Genomic DNA, 22,113 nt, shown 5'->3' with positions numbered 1-22,113 from the left:
TTTTTTTTCATAACCTATTCTTTTACAACAGTTCATTCAAATATCCTATCCAAATCAGACATATTAACATCCCACAAAAAGCGTCTATTGTGTATCCAATAGCCAAGCTTCTATTTCTCTCTCTCACTGTCCACAAATTAAGAATAAAACTGCGGATTAGCTAATGGTTCAAATATTTTCTTGTATCCAGCAAAATCTGTTGATTTGGCACCGGATTTTGTTACCACATCCTACCGATGTCCAAATAAGGCTACATGTTATAACTTGCAATTGGCTTTGAAAATTGCATCATGTTTATGACTTTGGGATTGCATGCCATTAATGAACAAATTATCAATATATGCCATGCTTCCACAAGTTTGTGCTTTCACTAGTTGTGCTCCTCAATTTATGAACCTCGTGGACCAGACCCTGTGAAAGGGAGTTGCATTGTCTGCGTCGAGGTGGCCCACAATGATATTTCTGTTATAAGTTCCCATCAGGGCTGTTACGCTCAGCAGAAAAATATCTCACCGTGAAAGAGGTGAAGAAGAATTCTGTTACGGAAGAACTTTCTAGGATGTTCAAGAATGTGAAATTATTAATCCATGAAATTCATTAATTCTTTTTCTTCTTTTCTTGCACAGTGTTTCCTTATTGTAACTATAAATAAGTGTTGAGAAATGAAATGGTGTGTGCCCCTATTCTGGTTTTCATTCTTCCTACTCTTTCTTTGTAGCATAGCTCTGTTTCTGTACATGGTATCAGAGCCATGTTCACGACTGGCCTTGAATCATCATCTCATTCAAATGGTGGGACACTACATGCAGGATCAGAGTCAGTTGGAGATGTCAACTTGTTGGATTCATCAAACCCTTATTACTTGCATCATTCTGACAATCCTGGAGCTATTTTGGTTTCACAACTCTTGAATCTACCCTAGCTGGAGCTGTGTAACGACTATCGCACTGTCAACCAAAAACAAGCTAGGGTTCGTGGATGGAAGTCTTCCCCAACCAGACATTGCTCCACAAGAGTTTATGGCTTGGAGGCGCTGCAATCATATGATATTGTTCAGGATTCTCAATTCTATTTCTCGTAAGATTATGGATAGTATGATTTATGCTACATCTGCTATGGACATGTGGATTGATCTTAGAGAACGGTTTAGACCAAGGATAGCACCACGAAAATTCCAGCTAAAATTTGCTACTTGTCATCTGTCACAAGACACCATGTCCGTTGTTGCGTACTATACTAAAATCAAATCGTTGTGGGATGAACTAAGCTCTTATGAACCTACCTGAGTGCTCTTGTGGTGGTATGAAACTCATGGCAGGAAGGTTGCAAGAGGATCGTGTCATTCAATTTCTAACGGGATTGAACGACACATTCACTAGTACTAGAGGACAAATTCTATTATGTGACCCATTGCCTTCAGTTTCCAAGGTTTACTCTTGTGCTTCAAGAAGAAAAACAAAGAGATGCCCTAGTGATGTTGAGAATGTTGGCCTAAGGTTTACTCTCTTGTGCTTCAAGAAGAAAAACAAAGAGATGCCCTAGTGATGTTGAGAATGTTGGTCCGTCTGCTATTGGTGGTGATCTCAAGTTTGTTAAAGGCCGAAACAACAAAAAATCTCAATATTACTGCAGCTATGGCAAAATTCCAGGACATACGAAAGAGAGATGTTTCGAACTGAATGGATATCCTTCAAATGCTAAAGACGGCAAAGAAAGGTATGCAAAATTTGCTTCCTACTTAGCTTTTGATGACCACGATGGTGCAAAACCTCAATCTATAGCTTTAGCTTTTGTTGCAATAGCCAAAGAACTCAATAAAAATTCCTCACCCTTCTTTACAATAGAAGAATACAATCATATCAAAATTCTTTTTAAAGATCACTCATTCTCTGGTACTTGGATTTTGGACAACAGCGCAAGTGATCATATGTGTTCGACATTGAATATTATGATCAATGTGTCACTTCTTGAGTCCCAATTTCCTATTAGACTATCTAACAATAAACTAGTTTCAGCCACTCATATTGGACAAGTCCAGTTGTCTCCTAACCTTACATTGCAAAATGTTTACTATCATCCCAATTTTGAATTCAATCTTATTTCTATAAATAAACTTCTACTTAACTCTCATTTACGAGTTCTGTGTTCTGTTTTTTGTTCGTGAGTGTTTTCTACAGGACCCGAAGTCAATGATGACGACTGGACTCGATGAGTTGGTGAATGGGCTTTATATCTACAGATCTCTTGATGTCACAAACAGTCCATAAGCCTTGAGCTCAACTACAAAACAAAAAGATCTCTGACATCTTCGACTTGGCCATCCATTTCAATTTAAGAGTCCCGCCAGTTGTGCTCCTCAACTTATGAACCTCTCCAAGTTGGCTCAAGCATGCAAGTATAGAAATAATTGCATTCAGAAAATTATTGATCGATGCACATATTGCTGATATCCATTAAAGTGCTTTAGACTAAGATAATCCGGAAACCTAATAAATATTTGTCTAAACCCATCACTGAATTATATTATATAAAAATGCAGGTTACTGAAAAATGAACATCACAGGACGATGCATAAACTAGTAAAGGCCATCATCTTGGTACGTTGTGGCCAGGCCAATCTAGACGGCCAACGGGGGTGGTTTATTTTTTTTTATTAGAATGAGCCAGATGACTTGAAATCAAAGAGGAAATTAATGGTTTGGATGGTCAAAGAGGGAAAGCAAGCAGAGTCTCGTCCTAGCATTTGCCAGACATTGCGAAGAGTTTCTTAGTAAGGTATTTTAATCATTGACTCATTGTCACAAAAAATACGTTTTTTTTTAAAAAAAAAGCGATAAATTAAATGGGCGTTCAAAACTTTTAAAAAAAGGCGAACACGTTTTTTTCACGATTGTTTAATGCCAAACAGTCTTTTTTTATTTGTTGCAAATCTACTTACCTTTTGATGTTTGTGTTATTAATTTCTCACTTATTTTATTTTTGTTTATTTTTAGTTTTTTAAATTTTTTAAAAATGTATCATAATTCGTTTTTTTTAAGGTTGTCGTACTATACCCGAAAAAAACCTCACCGTATAAAAACTCTAAGATGTTATTTGTGATTATGATTTTAATGATAGATTATCGCACCATAAATCTCGAAAGGATACATAGGTGCCTAGCTGGAGCTGAAGAAGCAAATAATTGGCACCAAGACAGGCCACAATCAATAACCAGGTGTGACTGGAGCTATGGCATTCAGCATCCCATAGTTGAGTTTGGTGACATTTGATGTAGGCATTACATTTGGCTGGACCCAAATGTAACTCCTTCGTAATAAAGGTTTTCAAGGACTCATGTTGTAGACATTTGGCAAATCACTAAAGGAAACCACTAAATATATTGAAGATTTTTGAACCAATCATTTGTTATAACTAACAGTGAAGATTGACAAAGTAATTTGAGCACCAATAAGCAAGACAATTTTGCTGCTAAAAAAAAAAAAAACCTTGCTTTCATGGTTTTTTTCTTAATTTCACATGTACATGTAACTTTCTTTCGCTAGAATTATGATATTCTCTATAGCATTATAAAATTGCTGACTACTACACCTTGAAAACCACACAAAGATAAATTTTTGCACTCTGCGGTTTAGTATAGCCTCTCTGTCGTCTTGTTCATTCATACTTAGAAACTTATCATTTTTTTCCTTCCCCCAACATTCATTTATTCCAATGTTATCGAAATCGGTTTTTGCATCAAATTGGAAAGCCAAGTGATTAGCATATCAACATATTAAATATAAATTAGAATGGTTTGCGGATTCAATTGATTGAAAAGCACATATTTTAATTTAAAAAATTAAATGAAAATTGAAAGCATATTAGAAAATCAGAAAGAAATTTATTTTAAAGCTTTAACACTTTAAAAGAAAACAAAAGATGATAAAATAGATGAATCTATAAAATGCTATTTCTAATATGAAACTGAGGTGAGGACTCCTCAGACGAGAAACGGTGGGAAGCGGCGGCCTGCCATGCGGCAGCTTTCACTGATGGTGTCCATTAGTGACAGCAAACGTCGTTAATGTCAAATTTGACATTCGATTGACGGCAGACATCGTCCGTGGAACAATTTTAACCAAATTAACAAAATGGTATCCATGATCATGATAATCAAATAGTGAAGATAAGACTGTTTTGGCTTCTATCAATTAGGCGATTTTTCTTTAATTCGAGAAAAAGAGCTGATCAGTCCACTTTCTTTCCCTAAATATATAATCTTCTATCATTATAAAATTGCTTACTGCTTTCGAATTAGCGAGAGGATTACCACACACTGTTCAAAAAAATCCAAAACCTCCTCAATCTCCTTTCTTTCAAGATCCAGAACTGTGTTGGGCACTGGACCAGCAATTTGATATCTATTGACAATTTCTCAACCTCTTGGCAAAATGATGTGGTGGGGATATGGATTACATTTTCAAATTATTTTAAGATTCTTTTCACTTATCTCTAAAAAGATAAAAAAAGATTCTGTCTCCCTATATTTTCCGTTGCATAGTTGGTGAAGTGCCTTGTCCAATGCAAGACTTTTCCTGGATGGTGCTAGCAAAGTATACCTATGTTTAGATACTAACGTTCGATTTTATTTGTAATATTTGACTTCATGTAATGCCGCTTATACTTGAAATCCTTTGAGTTTCATTTGAAAGGCAGAACTGTTCAAGGAAGAGGTACAATCGTTTTATGAAATGACTAGACAACTTGAAAGATATCTTAAAAAACAATATAATTTTTCATTAATAACTTTAGCTCATTTTACAATTGGATGATGGAGATCTCATTGAGTGCGTGGATTTTTAAAATCAGCCTGGAATAAGGGACCTTTCTATTAGAAAAAAATCTCTAGTATGCTCATTTTTCTTGATTTCTTTTCCAAATATAAAGATCATAAAATGTTTTTGTTATGTCGTTTGTGGTTTGAAATGGAAGGTTTTAATGACTTGGTTTTAGAAGGTAGCTTCTTCCTTCGTCGGCTTGATCATGTCAGTGATTGTTCTCCCTTTCCATGCTCATGCGACGTACTACAAAACAATTCAGCTTGTCACCATTCAAGCGCAAGCATCTCGAGGAAGGAAAAATGGCTGAACAGTTATGTTTGAGCAGGTGAACATTTATTGTGTGTCACCAAAGTTAAGACTTTGAGAGCAAAATTCCAACAACATGGAACAGTAACAGTGGAAAATAAGTCTCATGAATTGACCAGTGATAAGTTTAGAGGGAATAGCTAAAAATGAGCTTTCCGCTAGGAAACATTCCGTTTATCAAGGCCACCCAAGGGAGAACCACTCAATCTCGGTGTCATCGAAAATTTTGCAAGATCGCATGCTACGTTCTCTATCAAATCCAAAACCATAAACCCATCGAATGATTGTTAGCACCATGAGGTATGAATGGGCTGCTGTAGGGAAGAACTCTCACAGTCTCACTGCTGTAGCCACGGCCAATGCGTCGGCAGAGGAGGCGAATCCGTTCCCTCCAAAACAAAAATGGGGCACAAAATATTCGGGTTTAGGCTCGCTAGCTTGCTCTCTCTCTCTCTTTCTCTTGAATGCGATCCAAGATGAATGGCTGCAAAATCCTCGCCTCCGCCTCCTTTGTCTGATTTCCCACATTCTCTTTCTACAATCCCTGTCCCCAGTTTCTCTTCTTTAACCAATTTTCTTTCACCCTGCCACCCATCTCTCCTTCTCGAATCATGCCAAAGCACCAAACCATGAAGGAGTTCAAGCAAATCGACACCCACTTTATCGTGTTTGGCCTCTGCAATGACCCTTTCTCCTTGAGCCGATTGATCAAGTGCTTGGCGTCGCCAAATTGTGGCTGGCTTATGCGCTTTTGGGTGCTGGTACTCCAGCTGGCCACATATGTTCACGTATGACACATTGATCAAGGCTTTCTCCATGAGCCCAGATCCACGCCGGTATGTCGTCTTCCTCTACCACTTGTTGGTCGCAGGTATGATTCAGTATCGTTGTATATTCCCTCCATCGGCAAACGCTTGCAGCCACACACTCCCAATTGGTGTTGGGAAGAAGATCCATGGTCAGGTGGTGAAGAATGGGGGTTCATACGACTAACTCTGTTCACAACTCTTTGTTTTGTAATTTTGTTTGGGTGTTTTGGATTGTGCTCGCCAACTGTTCGACGAAATGTCTAAAGAGATTTTTTTTTAATGTATTTCTGGAAATATGTATTGTTTTCTGTTTTCATATTTACTTCCCTTCAGAGCTTTAGAGTTGTTTTTCATCATCTATGCTGAAATTTTATCTTCACTATGCATTTTGAATTTGAGATTACAAACACATATCAAAATGGGACGACGTTGGTGGCTCTTCTGCCTCTGCAACTGATTAGTTGGGCTGATGCATTGGTCAGGTGGTCTATTTTTGGTTTTGGTTGTTCTGATTAAAATCCATTCAGGTCGTCCTTCTTTTTCCTGAACGTATATTCTTAGTTCTGGGCTCAAATTCAAGTATTGTAGGAACATATCCCAATATTCTGTATGGGCTGCATTCTATGCCTTAGGAGCTTCTCTGATAGAACTTTCTTCTCACGTTACAATGGTTCTTCTGCTGGCTCCAGTTTATTTCAAAATTTGAAATGGCATATTTGAGGAGCATTGGAAGCTTGATAACGCAGAGTGCATCCAGAAATGGAGTTCCCAGTGAACTAAATCCAATGATCACTTATGATGCCTATGCTTAATGCAGTATGCTATGCATAGTCTACAAAGCTATTTCATTAGAGGTACATAGGCATAAATGGTGTTTTATTTAAATGGCCTTTCATATATAATATATATGTATATGTGTGTGTCTGTGTGTGTAGGTTACAATGGTTCTGCTTTCTCCTTGTTGTGTTTGATTGAATGCAAGTTAACATTGTTTTTGTTATATAAATTGTTTGAGGAATGTCTTACTTAAATTACATTATCCTTTTAGGCATATGGGACCGATGATCATTGATCAATCTGTCAGGGATGCCTTCTCAGGTTCATGGAAATGTTACTGAGGGTAAGTTTCTATTGTACTCGGCACATTCACAACCACATTTGATGTCTTGAAAGGATGGTTCTCTTAACTGGAGAAAAGGTTAATTGTTGCTCCGGATGTGCTAGAAAGTTCCATCATTGCTCTGGTTGTAAATGAATGACATGGCCCATATTTTAGTAGTATTGAGTGGCTCATCCTCTTGCTTTTGAGTTTTTTTTTTTTTTTTTTTTCCCGTTCTCTCATTGTTAGCATGAGATTGGAAGCAATATAACATGACCTGAGTTCAATACATTTGATGGCATGTCATGTATAAACAGCTAGGGCTATCACTGACAGAGACACTGGGAGGTCAAGGGGATTTGGCTTTGTGAAATTTGATAGTGGTGACTCAGCAAGCAGTGATTTATCTAGCATGGATGGGTCAAGTAGGTCTTTCTTGAATAAATTAAGATGCATTTGGGTTGTCTATGTGTGAAAATAAGATCGTTGTTTTCTCAGGAATTAGATGGTTGGAATATAAGTGTTTGTTATGCAAATAATCGACCTAGTGGTGGTTACCGTGCTGGTGGTGGTCGTGGCTTTGGTGGTGGTTATCGTGGTTATGGTGGTGGAACAGACAATGATGATTTTGTTGGAGATTCAGGAAAGGGTTTCTAATAGTTTTGCTTTTTTGCTTTTGATGTTGGTAAGCTTTTGTGTTCTGCATGACACATGGTGTTCCCTTAATGAAACGTTTGGGATTTTGATGTTGGTAAGCTTTTTGGATTGGCCAGTTATTTTAATATCAAATTTCTCAATGTTGTTTGCCGTGATTTATCTTAGAAATTGCACATATTAGAATATTTTATCATCCTGTCTTTGAGCAGTAGCTTGCTGTTATTCTGAAGTTGTGGTTTTGTATTTACAGGATTGCGTTGAATGTCTAACTGTACCTTAAGATGCATAGGTCTAGTCATGCTGAGAAACAGCTGAAGATCATACCCAATTGAAGATCATGCAACAAATAATTGCTTTAAATGGTTCTCAACTTGGTGAATGTGCAGATGAAGAGTAGAGAATGTATTGACATGTCTATTGTGGGGTGTTCAGACATCAGTAATGATAAGCACCAGTTTATTAATTTAGTTGCATGTGGTCTTACTGGCCCTGTGCGGCAATCAATGTGAAGTTAATGTGGTGCAATGTAAGTTCACATTTCCTTCTCTTTGGTATAATCCTTTGTTGGATGACAACCATTTTAGCAGCCAGTCTTAGATATAAATTGTTATTGTATTTGTGTTTTGCGTTCCCTTTGTTTTCTTGTTGTGAGGTTCACGTGACGTTTACCGTCGGGTTCATATAGGACGGTCTTTTTCTCTATTTAAAAAAACTATAGCGGCGAATTTTTGAGTCCATAGAGATAAGGCGAGTTCATTTTCACCGCCATGGGTAATTCTGTGCCATCCTTGTCAAGAACATCACCGGTAAGGACCTTTACCCGTATTATCAACACCGCTGTAGGCATTCAAGAGTAGATTTGCCATTTCCGGCGGTTAAAACTGTCGGCAATTCTTTTGCCGATAGAATTTTTTTCAAACCAGAAACTCATGTTAATTAAGCCTAGCAATGCTTTTAGCCCATTAGTGCCGGTTTTAGGGACCCAGAATTTTCAAAATGATACAGGTTGTGGACCAGTATAAGGCGAATTATTTAAAACTATATGAGCAACTTATAATATTTTTTTATGTTAAAACCAACAAAATTTTTTAATGGAACTATAGTTATGTATCAACCAACTCAAGGTCATATCGGCCTCATATATAGCAGCCAATGTTGTACGAGCTTCTGTCAGCCCCTTCATGGTTATGATGAATCGCTAACATAGGCTGATAGCCAATGAATTGAAACGTTGGAGGTTGGAACAAAAAGTCTGACAAGTGCAAGTCTCGGTATTTTAGTTTTCTAGTAGCATTAAAATAATTAATAATAAAAATATATTAATTTCTCACAATAAAAAATCTAAGCACCTGAAACTTATCCGAAGCAATACTGCTGGGAGATTGGTCTCCCTGGCCCTTAACAACTGAAAATAATTGAAACCAATAACCAAAAAAGGAATTGCCGAAGAATAACAACTTAATTGCAAGGGCAAGAAAAAACCAATGTTATTGATTACTGATGATGCACTGTCATGGTGAACAAAGTCATGCAGGACGTTGAGAACTTCAGGGGTCGTTTGGCATGAAGAACACAATACAAGTATTGCATCAATCTGCCTCAAGTATCGGGGCAGATTCATAAAATATCTGTTTAAGAATTTATCTCAATATTTGAGGTTCAGCCCTCAGCACCCGAACATTTTCCAGCAGAACAATGGTGCCATGATGACGCCCCTCCAGGCATTCAAAGCACAGCGGAAAAGAGGAAAAAAATCGTTGTTTCCACCCTTTAGAGATCAGATTGAAGAGAGGGAAGAACGAAATGTCCGAAGTCGTAACTAGCGGAAAGTTCCCCACAAAGACAGAATTTTTTTCAATCAGATAAACAAAAAATGGTGATAAACACTGCATTCACAGCAGAAAAAAAAAACAGCAACAGAGGAGGAGAGAAGCGTACCAAAAAAATGGGTGCCCGCATGTCACCGTGCCGATGCCGGAGAGAGAAACCGCGTGTGGGGAGAAGCTCAGTGCCCGACTGTTGTTTCCGACGATGCTAAAATGCCGGAGTTTCGGTGAAGCCGATTGTCGTCGGGAGAGCGAATGAGGAAAAGAGGGAAACAGGTAGGGTCGCGATGGCAGAAAAACCTGAACATGAGAAAAATGAGGGAGAGTTCGCGGGAACGTAGCCATTACTAACATCAGAGGAGCGTCACTGAAAGAGAAAAAGAAACGATAACGTTGGTGTATCTCGAACGAGTATTTACTAACGTCCATAAAAGGAGACACACTCACTCACGCTGCTTCATATGTCAATGAACCTCGATCCAAAACCCATTTACTGACCCTCTGAAATCGATTCAGTAGAAACGGAAGCCAATTAATGATCACGATTGACGTTCGAAGAAAAACGTTAGTGAAAACTTTTTACTGCACAAGAATAACACAAAAAACATAAAGCGTATCCACATTCCTTACGTTACAAGAAGACATCAGTGAGAGTGTGCACTTCACTGACGTTAGCGCAGACATTAAAGAAACTCTAACACATGCACTTTTATTGATGCATGTTACGTGAGTAATGCTTGCACATTTACTGACTTCTGTCTTTTGTCGGTGAAAATCCTTACGATACGTGCAGGTTGTGCACTTTTTTTGACGTTTGCTCGTGCGTCAATGACGATCCAATATATACTGACGGTTTGCTAAAACGTTAGGAATTGTCTACTTTTTTTCCTGACTCTCCTCCTTAAATTTCAACTGCTACAATCTCTTTTTTTTTTCCTTTGTCAGCCCCTTTCTTCTTAACTGACAGCTATGTCCACGGTTACCTTTCTTCCCTTTGCTGTTTGCTCTTCTTTCGAGGCACAAACATCATATCAAATTAAGAGAACCCATGGACACACGAGAACTATTCTTATATCCCAATATCTGATTAATATGATGGGATGACTTATAATTTGAGATGCAGAAAGTAATACTATAAAGTCAATGTATTAGCTGTCATCGACTTTTAGAAGCTACTTTGATATAGGATTATAAGCAAGCCAATGATCTTCCTTTGACCAAATCGAATTTGAAATGTCAAAAACCACCAAACAGAAAGAAAATCCTTGATTTTGAGAACCTCGACAATCTTATTTTTTTTATAAATCGGATGCCAAATTGCCATTTTAATCGGGTTTATATGTTGAAGTTACTGTTTCTTCTTCAGGCTTCCGATTCTGTTCTCACTGGGGACGGAAATGAATTAGATACGTCTGAGTAGCCATACCATCTCAGTCCGATGTGGTTTTAAATATATCCGTTCCAAATGTTATTCTCTTTGGATTTGGTAACTTCATAGCCGAATCTTAATTCGATTCTCAATCCAATATTCAACTGGGATGCCATTAGGATTACATGAAATTGTCGGATGCTGTACCATGTGCTAGCCAGGTCTAAAAATATTTTGGATCCATGGCCAAATCCAAGTCAGTTACATGATTAGATAAAATACACTATAGACTGCATTGGACCAGAACCAGTATGGTGTAAATCTCTAAAAGCCTGTCTGGCAACCGTAGCATATGATCACTGTTTTGTAAATCTATCTCAAAAAAATGAGCACATTGATGCAACACTTGTTATGGTGTTTTATGAATCAGCTTCATTTTTTTAAGAGAGGTTCATAGGACAGCAACAGTTGCCAGACAACCCTTAATACTTGCACGTCTCAAATCAAGTCTGCCCTAATTTACTGCTAGGTAGCGTCTCCAAGTCATTCAAGATAACTTCTAAAAGAAGGAACAACTCTATAATATGTGCTTGGCAGTTTCCTACTGCCAAAAGCAAAAGTCAAAAGGAAAAGTAAAAGTGAAGCTTTCCAAATTGCAGATTTCTGAGTTTGAAGAAGTGCCAAATAGAGACAAAATAAGCACCATGACACTCCGGAAATACCAGCTCAAGAACACTAGACGCGTTTGCTTCTTCCCAATTTCTGAGAATGGGCAATGCGAAAATCGGATTATTTTTTTCCCCATCATGATTAAGAATTCCATCATCTCCAACACATGATGAATTGAGAAACCAAGGGCGCAAAAAAACAAAGCAGCACCTTGGGCTGTCATTTTGTTCATTAGTGCACGCATGATTAAGAATGCCATAATGGGTGTTTCTTTCACATGATGTACTAAGGCCAATCCAAAGGTACACATACTTTCCTGCAATTTTTATGTGCTTGTCAAAAGGAATCACAAGAACCTGAGAAAGTTGAGGAATCACAGGGTAAAGCAACCGCGACCTGGGTGCGCGGGCAGAATTACATATCATATTCATTTGTTTCTTATTTAATAACTTTACATTTGCTAAGATCTACATATTTTAGAAATGTTCGGGCTCTGCATAGGCCATATCCTGATTCTTTCCACCAGTTCCATTTGTAAAGGTACAGCTACAGCTGTAGGGTGTGCTTGTGCCCCACAGAGGGGTAGGTTTCCATGCACTGATCTAGAGAGAGAGGTGGAGAGAGAGAGAAGAACCCAACACTTTTGTCACATGCCTAATCTGATCATTCTCATAAAAAGCATGCCCCATGATCAACGCAGCCACGGATAGACACAAAACGCGAGCACATAATAAGATACAGACTTCTTCAAACAGTGCACTTCTCCTCTGAAATTAAAGCAATAAACGCTACTGAAAGGTAGCCTTTCCCATGATGTCAGACAATCAAAGGCACGCTCAGCGTTGCTTCCTTTATCCACTCGCTTCTCCCACTATGTATGGACTCCCCTACTAGTGACCATAAGATGGCCAGCATCCCCACCAAGTTCTATAGTTTTTCCCTTTTTCTTAAAAAAGGTCTTTACCCTTCAATAGTGATCATATACGTATCTTGATCGATACTGAGATTTGGAAGATGGAAAGAAGATCATATCAGGTAGGCATATATCCCATGCGGGGTAGGTAGGCAAGCATATTTCTTTCTAATCTTATATCGGTTACTTTATTTCAAATGTAGGACCAAGCATTGGTGACAACCATCTCCTAAGTTCGCAAATATCGCCGGTCAAGATACCCCAACTTGTACAAGGAATGACACGTTTATGCCACATTGTCCATCTCATCACATCCCCACATAGAGAGATAGAGAGAGAGAGAGTCGGCTACAGTAGTGGGATAATCTGCCAATCTTAATCTGACTCTCCAAATCTGAATCATCTTCCCGCACTCTTAAAGCCATCAAGCCAATTTGCCAATTAGCAGATCTCACTTCAGAAAGCGAGCATAGATAAAGTTAGGGATGCATCAAGAAAATGGAATATCAGAGATTAAAGCATGATGGTGGAGCCCCGGTTGAAATTTATGCATCACATGGAGAATGTGGGCTCAAAAAGAAAAATAAACTGGATGCAATATCCATGATTGGATGCGAGATAGTTCTCACTCAAGGAAATCCCCGGAGTGCAGGGTTCAGTTGAATAAACAGGTCAGGAAGAGAATTGAAAAAGAAGACTTCTAGGAACTGTTTGGGGATAGTAACAGTTTATCACTGTCCTATAAATCAGACTCAAAGATTAAGGTAGGTTGGTAAAACACTAAAATACAATGTCAGGGCAGATTCATGAAACAGTAGCAAGCTGTTTCTATTGCCAAACCACTCCTTAGGATACCAATAGCTAGAAATATGTCCCAGCTTGGGCAGGGACAATCACGATCAGAGTACAAGATTGTGAGATTGTATGGCTTTTAGATCAAATTAATGTGAAAGCAAATGCCAAATTCTTTTGATGCATAAGATTTTCATGTCTAATCGCAATTTGAACTTATTATGCTTGAAGAATGCGTAACTGATTCATTAAGGTGGTGCGAGATGAGCTACAATTTCCGATTCTTCCGTTCCCCAAAACACGTTGAGGGTCGTCCAAGCTGTGTCTTGCTATAATGAGGCCCTTTGATTATAGACAAAATGGGGTTAGGTAGACTCCAACGGAGGCATTAATATCTTCGCCCTCTTTTACTTGCAGGTCTTAATCTCAACTATGTTGTGGATGCAGCTGTTCTTGGCTGTTAGCTAATTATGTAACTTGTAAACCTGACAATGGAATTATTTGAGTGGAAAATAAGCGGCTGTCAATATTTCAATTCTCACACAGCCAATAATCAATCTGTCTGCGTAGTTTTGCGGGCAGCTTAAGACCTTCAAAGAGAGACTGAAATATTTCACTTTTTTTTCCTGTTTTAGTAACAAGCTGATGTTAGGCAGACTTGTACCAGTTTATCCCAACAGATGTCCCCTCTAAGTTGAACTCATGACCTAACTTTTCAACTTGAAGGTCTTTCACCTCTAGCTAGATAGGCAGAAGAATTTTCCTTTTTTCTCACATTTTCTGATGTAGCTGAGAACCAGTACTACAGTTAAATGAATCGAGAGTCATTCTGGCATTGTAATATAATAAGAAACCTTGCAACATCTGTCAAACCACCATATGCTTGTGGTTCTATGAAGTGGGCATCAATATTTTTTTCTCCTTTCAGGTGCTCTGTGTTGTTTTGTTCTGTTCTTTTTTTCTTTAGCATGGAGATAAAACACCCTAAGTAAACAGGAACCTACACTTTCTATAATTTATAGAAAAGAAGAGATGCAAAGAAGACAGAGGAGGAGAATTCCTAGTGTTTGGAGAGTGGGGCAGGCTTGAGAAGATTTTCTTTCACTGATAATTAGCATCTAATCTGTGTCGTGGTTGGTACCCTTCCCCTGCCCATGGCCTCTACATTTCTCTTCATCACATGAGGAGGGGTCCGCCACCAAGCGCTCCCGATCCCTGGCATCTCCACTAATTCCTCGTAGAAAAGAGGTCCATGCCTCTCATCTGATTATTCATTGGATCTGGCGCCACATTTCGTCTGAAACCTCTCATGCCTGGCTCAATCAAGCCACGACACGTGTCCGCATTCGTTAAAAACAATTTTAATTAGCTTGTCCGGTTGTCGAACACGTGTCTGGGGCATTGCATGTTTTTTTGGGAAAATGGTGACTACCATTTGAATTTTTATAAGCTGCTGTTGCATGGTGTCAAGTTCTGGACCATATGAGCAGTGTAAAACAAGGGGCATTCTCAGTTTGATTTCAATAAACAAATCCAAGGCTGGTGCAAATGGTTTATAGCTTTTACTTCTTAATTGGCAACCCAAAAAAAAGCACAAGATACTCGTACCTAAAGGCCAGTCACACTATTCCGTGTCCCAATAATTCAAGTACAGATAGGACAGTGCACCTAAACCCGGTTTAGTAGGCGAAACCTTTGAAAATCTGCCAGCATTAATAAATCGTCTAATACAAGTCGAGTTTGGGTAACCAATAAAGAAAATTTTGATTATTGTAAGATCAAATGTGTAGAATGACATGTATATATGCAGTTAGGCTTGCTCAACTTCTATGGTTGTACACAAGAATGGAACTTTTTGCTTAGATTTGGAGTATGTGAACAACTAATCAAAGCGCATGTTGTTGAAGTGAGCCAGCAAACGCACGTTGGTGCGCCTTTTAGGCGCGAAGGCCGAGTCACCAAGTCATTATCGAGGCAGACACACCTTGGGCGAGTGGCAGCAAAGGGTGGCCGAAAGGAGGAAAGCGGCTGCCGAGAGGAAGAGAGTTGGCAGAACTGTGAGGGCCGTGGGGCAGGAGACACGCAAGCGGAGCGAAGAGGGACACCGGAAAGACGACGGTTGAAGGTGGGGGCCGACTCTAAAGCTTCTAGGAAGTGGGCAGCGGGCTCCACGTTGCTCAATCTTTTTCTGGAAAAAAACTTTTCCTGATACTTTTCGATAAGAAAAGTATGATATCCAGGAACTTCTCTTTCTGCCTCTTATTCTTAAACGCCTTTTTTTTCTTTTTTTTTCAAATTTTCTCCTTTCCCTTCTTTAATATCTCTTTTTTAAAAAGGATGGGCACCAAATCATTGATCAATCCTGATATTATTAAGAAAAAAGCATGGGGATAGGCATATCATGCTGGCGGTTAGATGAATATTCACTCCACTTTCCTCAAAGCCTTGAGAAAGAGAAAGAAACGTTGTAGGCCCTGTGAATACACAGACCCCAACCACACAAAAGGGGTTCTCCTTCCTTTTTCTAAGCGGTAAAAAAACGCAATCATGGTGTTAAATCTTTACACCAGGAACCTTTTTAACCTTGAAAAAGTAGAGAGAGAGAGGGAGAGAAAGAGGGAGAAGATAAATGACTAAAGGTTTGAGAATATGTAGGCATCAAAACTTTTCATACCAAACACAGATTAAGCATCTCCTCTTTTGTGAGTATACTCTTGCTTCCAATGTGATGGCGGGACGGAGGATCACCGGAATCCGCCGTGGCGGAAGGATCTGGCGTCACCTATAAAAGGTCATCCCCCCGGAACCTCGCCTGCTCCTTGCATGCGAAAGAGAGAACCGACCAAGCGACGTATTCCTTGTAGGTGATTGCAGCGCACCACGCGTACGCACATGCATAAAGAGACTACACGGAAGATAAGTGGGAACTTTACGAGCGAGTTCAACATGGTGTGCTTACCACGCCGTGACACATAGAATCAAGTTACCCTCGGCCTTAATTCATGAAAGAATAACGAAACCACGAGAAGCAGGGCAACTGGGTCACCTGCTGCCACCCCTTACATGGATCGAGGCATATGTTGTCAAATCTATCTGTGCGTAAGCATCTCAATGCGTATAATCTAAGTGTACGCCGTGTTTGAAGAATATACTGTATGTTTTAGATTTAATTACAACATGGTAGTAAAAAAATTTAGCAGTCTTGATTTGTAAAAGCAAGGATGACATGAAAATTACTCGAGATTTTGAGTTACGGCCAACTTTAATGCATCAAATAGTAGATAAATCAGCATAATTGTCATTCTCTAGTAGTCTTCTTCTGGTGTTTACTGTTACAGGTTATTCTTCTTGAAGAGAGATGGTAATTCAAACAATGCATGGCTTACATCTCAAATAAAATAAGTGCATAAGTTTATTTGCATGAATATCGTTTCATGAACTGTATCAATTACGTGATCGAAGCCGAACCATTAATTACTGCTGGAGAGGGTCGCTCAGCTTCCAAACCGAATGCGCGATGAGTTTACAAGATGAACATTTCTCAACTTTAAATTACTTGTGAAATTTTCAAAGGTTCTATCTTCTTAATCTTTTGTTGGCAGCAATAGATTGTTGCCTATAATGCATTAGGCATTTCATATTTCTTTTTTTTTCCTGATTGCAAAGTTTGTACCCCACAGGTTAAGGGAGATCACGATGTGATCATGTTGAGGATGAAGATGATCCCGACAACTGAAGCGACTAATATAGCTGTTAATGAAGATCAAGAATGGGCCTCATATATCAAGCTGAGAAGAAAAGGAATCGCAACAGTTGGCAGTTACAAAATTTTATGGAAGTAACATTCGTTGGAAACTGTTGTAAAGTTCTCTATAAATACGTGGGACTTGAACTATGGAGTCTAAGGCCCATGGCAGCCATCTGTAGATAATGTAGCGTTCCACGTTATGTCTTCTCCTTTATCTGTTTTCTTTAATTTTCTTAAACATTCCCCATATATAAATATAAGGGACGTGAACTAGGGAGTGTAAGACGGCCCATGGTGGCCTTCCGTCGGTAATGTAGTACTCTGGTTATCCATTTTCTTTATTTTTCAACATAGTTTCCATATATTTTACCTCAATCAACAATAAGCACGCAATAGTAGTTACCCCGTTTGTAGTTCATTAACAAAGCTAAGTACCGTACAAAAGTATTTCCTCCATTATAATCAACCAAAGAAACACAAAAACTTGCGTATTGCACCTTAAACTTTTAAAGGCAACATTCGAAGTTTTAGAAAGTTGGCATTAATGACGAACACATTGGTCACAAGATCCCAAAAAAGGACACGGGACGATGCTCTTCAAAGACATCCGGAATAACTTCACACACAATTTGTGCATACGGTACTCCCTCTTTTCCACCTGATCAACAATTCGGTACAATATTCATCCCTATAACATTGAACCCAGACCAGAAAAACAGGCTTGTTTTAGTGGCAAAAAAAAAAAAAAAGTGTGATGGAACTACTTAAAAAAGAAAAGAAAAAAAGAAAGAAAGGGAGGAAGTGGAACGACCGGCCATGTGAGGGAGCTCCCCCGGCGAGGAACCGGCACCGGCGGTGGGCCGACCGACCGCTCGTGGAGCGATACTCATTCGTCGGCACACCTGCGGGCGCCCAGGCCCCCCCCCCGGCGGGTCCCACCTCTCCACTTGCGGCATCCAATCACGCCTCCGGGAACTACGCACGTGGCCACACGTGTACGGTCAAAGCGCCACGTTGGCACCTGAGGGAAGAATCTGGGGAATCAGGAATCTTAGGGGCCGTGGCTGCCTCTTGTTGGGTGACCTGAAAGCACAAGGACTCCTCAGGGGTACCCCCCCCCCCCTCCCCACGAGCGCCTCGGGAAAGCAAAGCCGTCCTAAAAAGAAATGACGAACAAAATTCAAAGGCCATAAATCATATGAATATTGAAACATTAGGAGCATATAATATGCGCCCTTCATATAGAATATCATGGCCTTGGTTAGCAGCCGTACCTTCGTTGATTAAGAAAGGGAGATGCCAGCGGAAGAAGTCTTCAAAGGCAGTGTGAAACTGTTTAAGGACCATCTTAACGAGGGATTAAAGAAATGAGGAGGTCTGACGAAGAGTATCTCTTGTTAAGCGCCACCGGTCTTGACCTAACCAACCCCTTGCTTTTTTGGTGGATTTTGCTGACCGGGGGAGGGCATGTGAGACGTCAAGCTGCGTCCTCGCGTTTTTTGGTTCTGCAGAGGGAAGGGAAGGTAAGGTCGCAGCAAATTGTATACGAAGGAAAGGGAGAAAGCGGGGGAGAGAATCGTGTTCTTTCTTAGACCAGACCAGAAAGAAGAGAGGGTCGTGCTGGTTTGGTATTCGACGGGGACTGGGGAGAGAGAGAAAGAAAGAGGCAGGAAGAAGCCATGGGAGAGTCTATTGATACCCTTTGGTCTTTGTTGGGCAGCACATGACTTGGGCTGATGGGTTTGATTTTTTTGAATCTTTGATGTTGGTGGGCGTCACTACCCACAAAAAGCTTTGTGGAAAGGAAAATTCCCCAAGAAAGAGAAGAAAAAAAAAAAAAAAACTCTAAAGGCGAAGAGTCAGGTAGAAAAGGAAGAAAGGGTGATGCGTAACATGTAATGAAGATGCGGACCGAGCTCACAGTAACTGACTCTCCCCTTAAATTCCCTCCTCCCTTGACCACGGTGACATGCTCCATGCATCCCAATAATTGATCACACTAGAGTTCAGCTTTTTCTTCCTTTCCCGTTTTCTTTTTCCATTTCTTGCTTTACTTGGTTCATTCGGTGCCAAACCAGGACATTCCTTTTTGGTATCTCAATGAGAAAAGAAGAGGATGGAGGGGGGAGAAGCGCAGGAAGAATACAAAAAAACTTGTACTGAGAGAGAGAAAGCATGAGGCAAGCTGCCGGAGCATCGAAAAGCGCTTTTTTCTTCCCTTGTTTAGAGTTTTAGTTGCTGCACTGCCTTGTCATTCGTGAATCAGCATCAACGACCAAGTGTCCCATCTCGATGGGGGAAGAAGGGCAGGAAGAAAAGAAAATTTGGAAAAGAAAAACCAACACATTATTAGTGTTATTATTGGCCCTCACATTCACTCTTTCTCCCGTTATGGTTGACTGACACAATGCACCAACTATTTTTTGGATTGCGTGTAGAATATAGAAGGTCTAATAATGCAACAGTCCTTGATTCTTTGGGAAATGTATGTCAGCCGCTATTTCCAAATAACTGAAAGAAACTCGCGGTTGTGTGCAGAGAGCTGATGTCTTGTTAATGGCTGTTGCATGAGAGGAGAAACCCCTGCGTCTGCGAGAGCCCCACCCTACCACACTAAATCTTTATAGGCGTCAAATTAACAAAAAGCGCCCCCAGATCAAGATGCCCTTGTTGAGCTTTAGCTTTTTTGTAGTTTGAAATTTTGATTCATCCCGTGGTGGTTAATACGGTTAGGACCATGGAATGGATTCCGTGAGGCCCGCTCATGGTCACCTCCTAAACTTTTCCTTCCAACTCGTCAACAAGCCGAGCTCCATCGACCGTCAAATGCTCAACTCATTCGTTATAACTCGGTGAACAAACCAATTCAGTACCCGAAGATTTATAGACCAAATTAGTGTAGAAAGTGTAACTTTTTTTTTTTTGTTCTTTCCTAGCTCTCTATGTCTTTTAGGAGATCTAGTTCTGTTAGTTTAAATTTTCAAGAGGCTGTTTTTGCAGTTGATACACTTACTAATAATATGTGAATGTTTTATGAATTTAACCCGAAAGATAAGTAAATTTATGAAATACTAAAAAAAAGAATTCATAAATATAACCCAAACTTTCGAGCATATTAACGAAACACTAGAACTAGTGCTCATGAATCTGCCATAATATTTAAGACAAATTCATGAAATACTCACAAAGTGTTTTATTTTTCAAACGATCCTACATTAGTGTTCCACATATTTGCTCTAAAAAGTGAGGTAATTTCATAAAACACTTTTTAAATTTTTCAACGAATCTAACTAACTTTTTAAGCAGATGTATGAAACAATAACACATTGCTACTATTCTCAAACAACTCACTAGGCTCAGCCGAGTTTGAGCCAATGCTAACCCTAATGCTAGGCCACATGAGTGATGTTTTTAGCTTATTATTTGCAGATCTTACATTATGAAGAATATATATGTACTCATGGGATGCACATGAACTCTAGACAACATCCCATTGACCACTCTAACCGACTAGGGCGAACCAGGGTCTATACGATATGCTCTTGAACTATTATATTTCAGCATTAATAATGAGCTGATTAAGTAACCGAGGGTCACAGTGCCTTGAGAATAATACATTGGAGCTGGCCTCTCTCTCTCTCGATTCGTGAGTTCAATATGGAGTCAGCAGTGGTCCATGCACAAGGTGGATCCCCATAACCAGCTAGCTTCCTCCCACAAGCTAACAAAATAGGCGAGTATTAATAAAAAGAAGGAAAAGGGGTGACACCAAGCAGGAGGAACATGAGTCCTCGGCCAGTTCCCCTTGTCCTGCATGGGCTGACCGAGTCAAAGAAGGGTCCAGCTTGCTGCTGGAACCTCGATGGGTCATGTCCAGCCGTGCTGGCCCCTCCCCTTCGAGTCAAAGTCACCATCACTCCCTTACACTTGACCCACCAACTCATCATCTCTTCTCCGTCCCCCGACACTCTGGGGGCTCGCTAGTACCACAGAGACCGGCAGTGGAGGTCCTACTTCCTCTCTCCGATCACCTCAAGCTCCTTTTAGGAAACAAGGCCCGAGACTCTCCTGCTTCCACGTACTCTGCAACCGGGGCCTTCTCCTCGACTCGAGAACATCATCCTCCCCTTCTCTTTGAACACACACCTTAGAGTTAGAGCTATTTTCTTGGTTGAAAAGGAGATAAAAAGATAAAAGAATGGTCAAGAAACCTTTAGTACTTTTCGACAGCGGAGAGACCGGTGAGATGTAATTTAGCACTCGATTCCTTCTCCCTCTCCCTTTTTATATATATATATATATTTTTCTCTCCTTCTAAATCAAGCAGAAAGAAGCACGGCCCTCTAGTTGTTTTGACCATCCGGGTCGGCCGAATTGCAGTGTCCCCACACATTGGTAAACAGTGTTTCACAGGCGCAGGTGTTGTCCTACAAACATAAACAATGGTCAGAGGCCTGAACCTACTGTTTTCCGATCGGTTGCAGAAACAAGCAAGCAAATGATGAACCCGGGAGACCAAGCGAGAGAAGAGGAGTCAGTCCAAGTCAGAGAGTGATTGTGTGCGTGTGAGGGAGCGCGCATATGTTTTTGGAACGTGACTGTCCGTCCCTCTTTATTGTGTGTGTGTGTGTGTGTGTCAGGAGGAGGAGGACGGTGGTTTGTGCACAGGCGCTGCTGGTTTTATGGGGGCATTTACGGGGGGCGTGGTGGTTGTTCGATGCGCAACACCACCACCACCGTCTCTTTTGTTTTACCGGAGGGAGCTCGGTCGGGTGGGCCGGAGGAGGGCAGTCTCGTCTAGTTTAATATTCTGCCTTTTGCTTTCTTGATACTTGTTATTCTATTACGATCGAAGGAACCAATCTGCCCATCACAGACACAGTCTCCGACACACACACACACACACTTTCTCTCTCTAAAAGAAAGATCCGAACTTAAAACGGAAGCAGAAGGAAGGAAGAAGCGGGGTGGGGCCGGTCCGCGTGCAGGGCAAAAATAATAATATTCCAAAGATTTGGTGAGAGTGACGTGGCCAGTAGCGAAGGATCCAGGGCTACCCTGACTGTTGACAACATGGCTGCCTCGTAGGATGCGGGGCCCGGTGG

At 40.2% G+C, this 22,113-nt stretch overlaps 1 long non-coding RNA gene across 1 annotated transcript; it reads left to right on the top strand.

The window, feature by feature from the left end:
* The first annotated feature begins 5,151 nt into the window (after window positions 1-5,151).
* LOC116259438 (uncharacterized) lies at window positions 5,152-8,306 on the top strand. The gene is made up of 3 exons (XR_004173935.2): window positions 5,152-6,789; window positions 6,984-7,055; window positions 7,942-8,306. It is a non-coding gene; the product is annotated as an uncharacterized LOC116259438 (long non-coding RNA).
* Window positions 8,307-22,113: the final 13,807 nt, after the last annotated feature.

The sequence above is a fragment of the Nymphaea colorata genome, chromosome 8, assembly GCF_008831285.2.
Source record: "Nymphaea colorata isolate Beijing-Zhang1983 chromosome 8, ASM883128v2, whole genome shotgun sequence".
NCBI lineage: Eukaryota > Viridiplantae > Streptophyta > Magnoliopsida > Nymphaeales > Nymphaeaceae > Nymphaea > Nymphaea colorata.
This window is presented reverse-complemented; position numbering and strand designations above follow the sequence as displayed.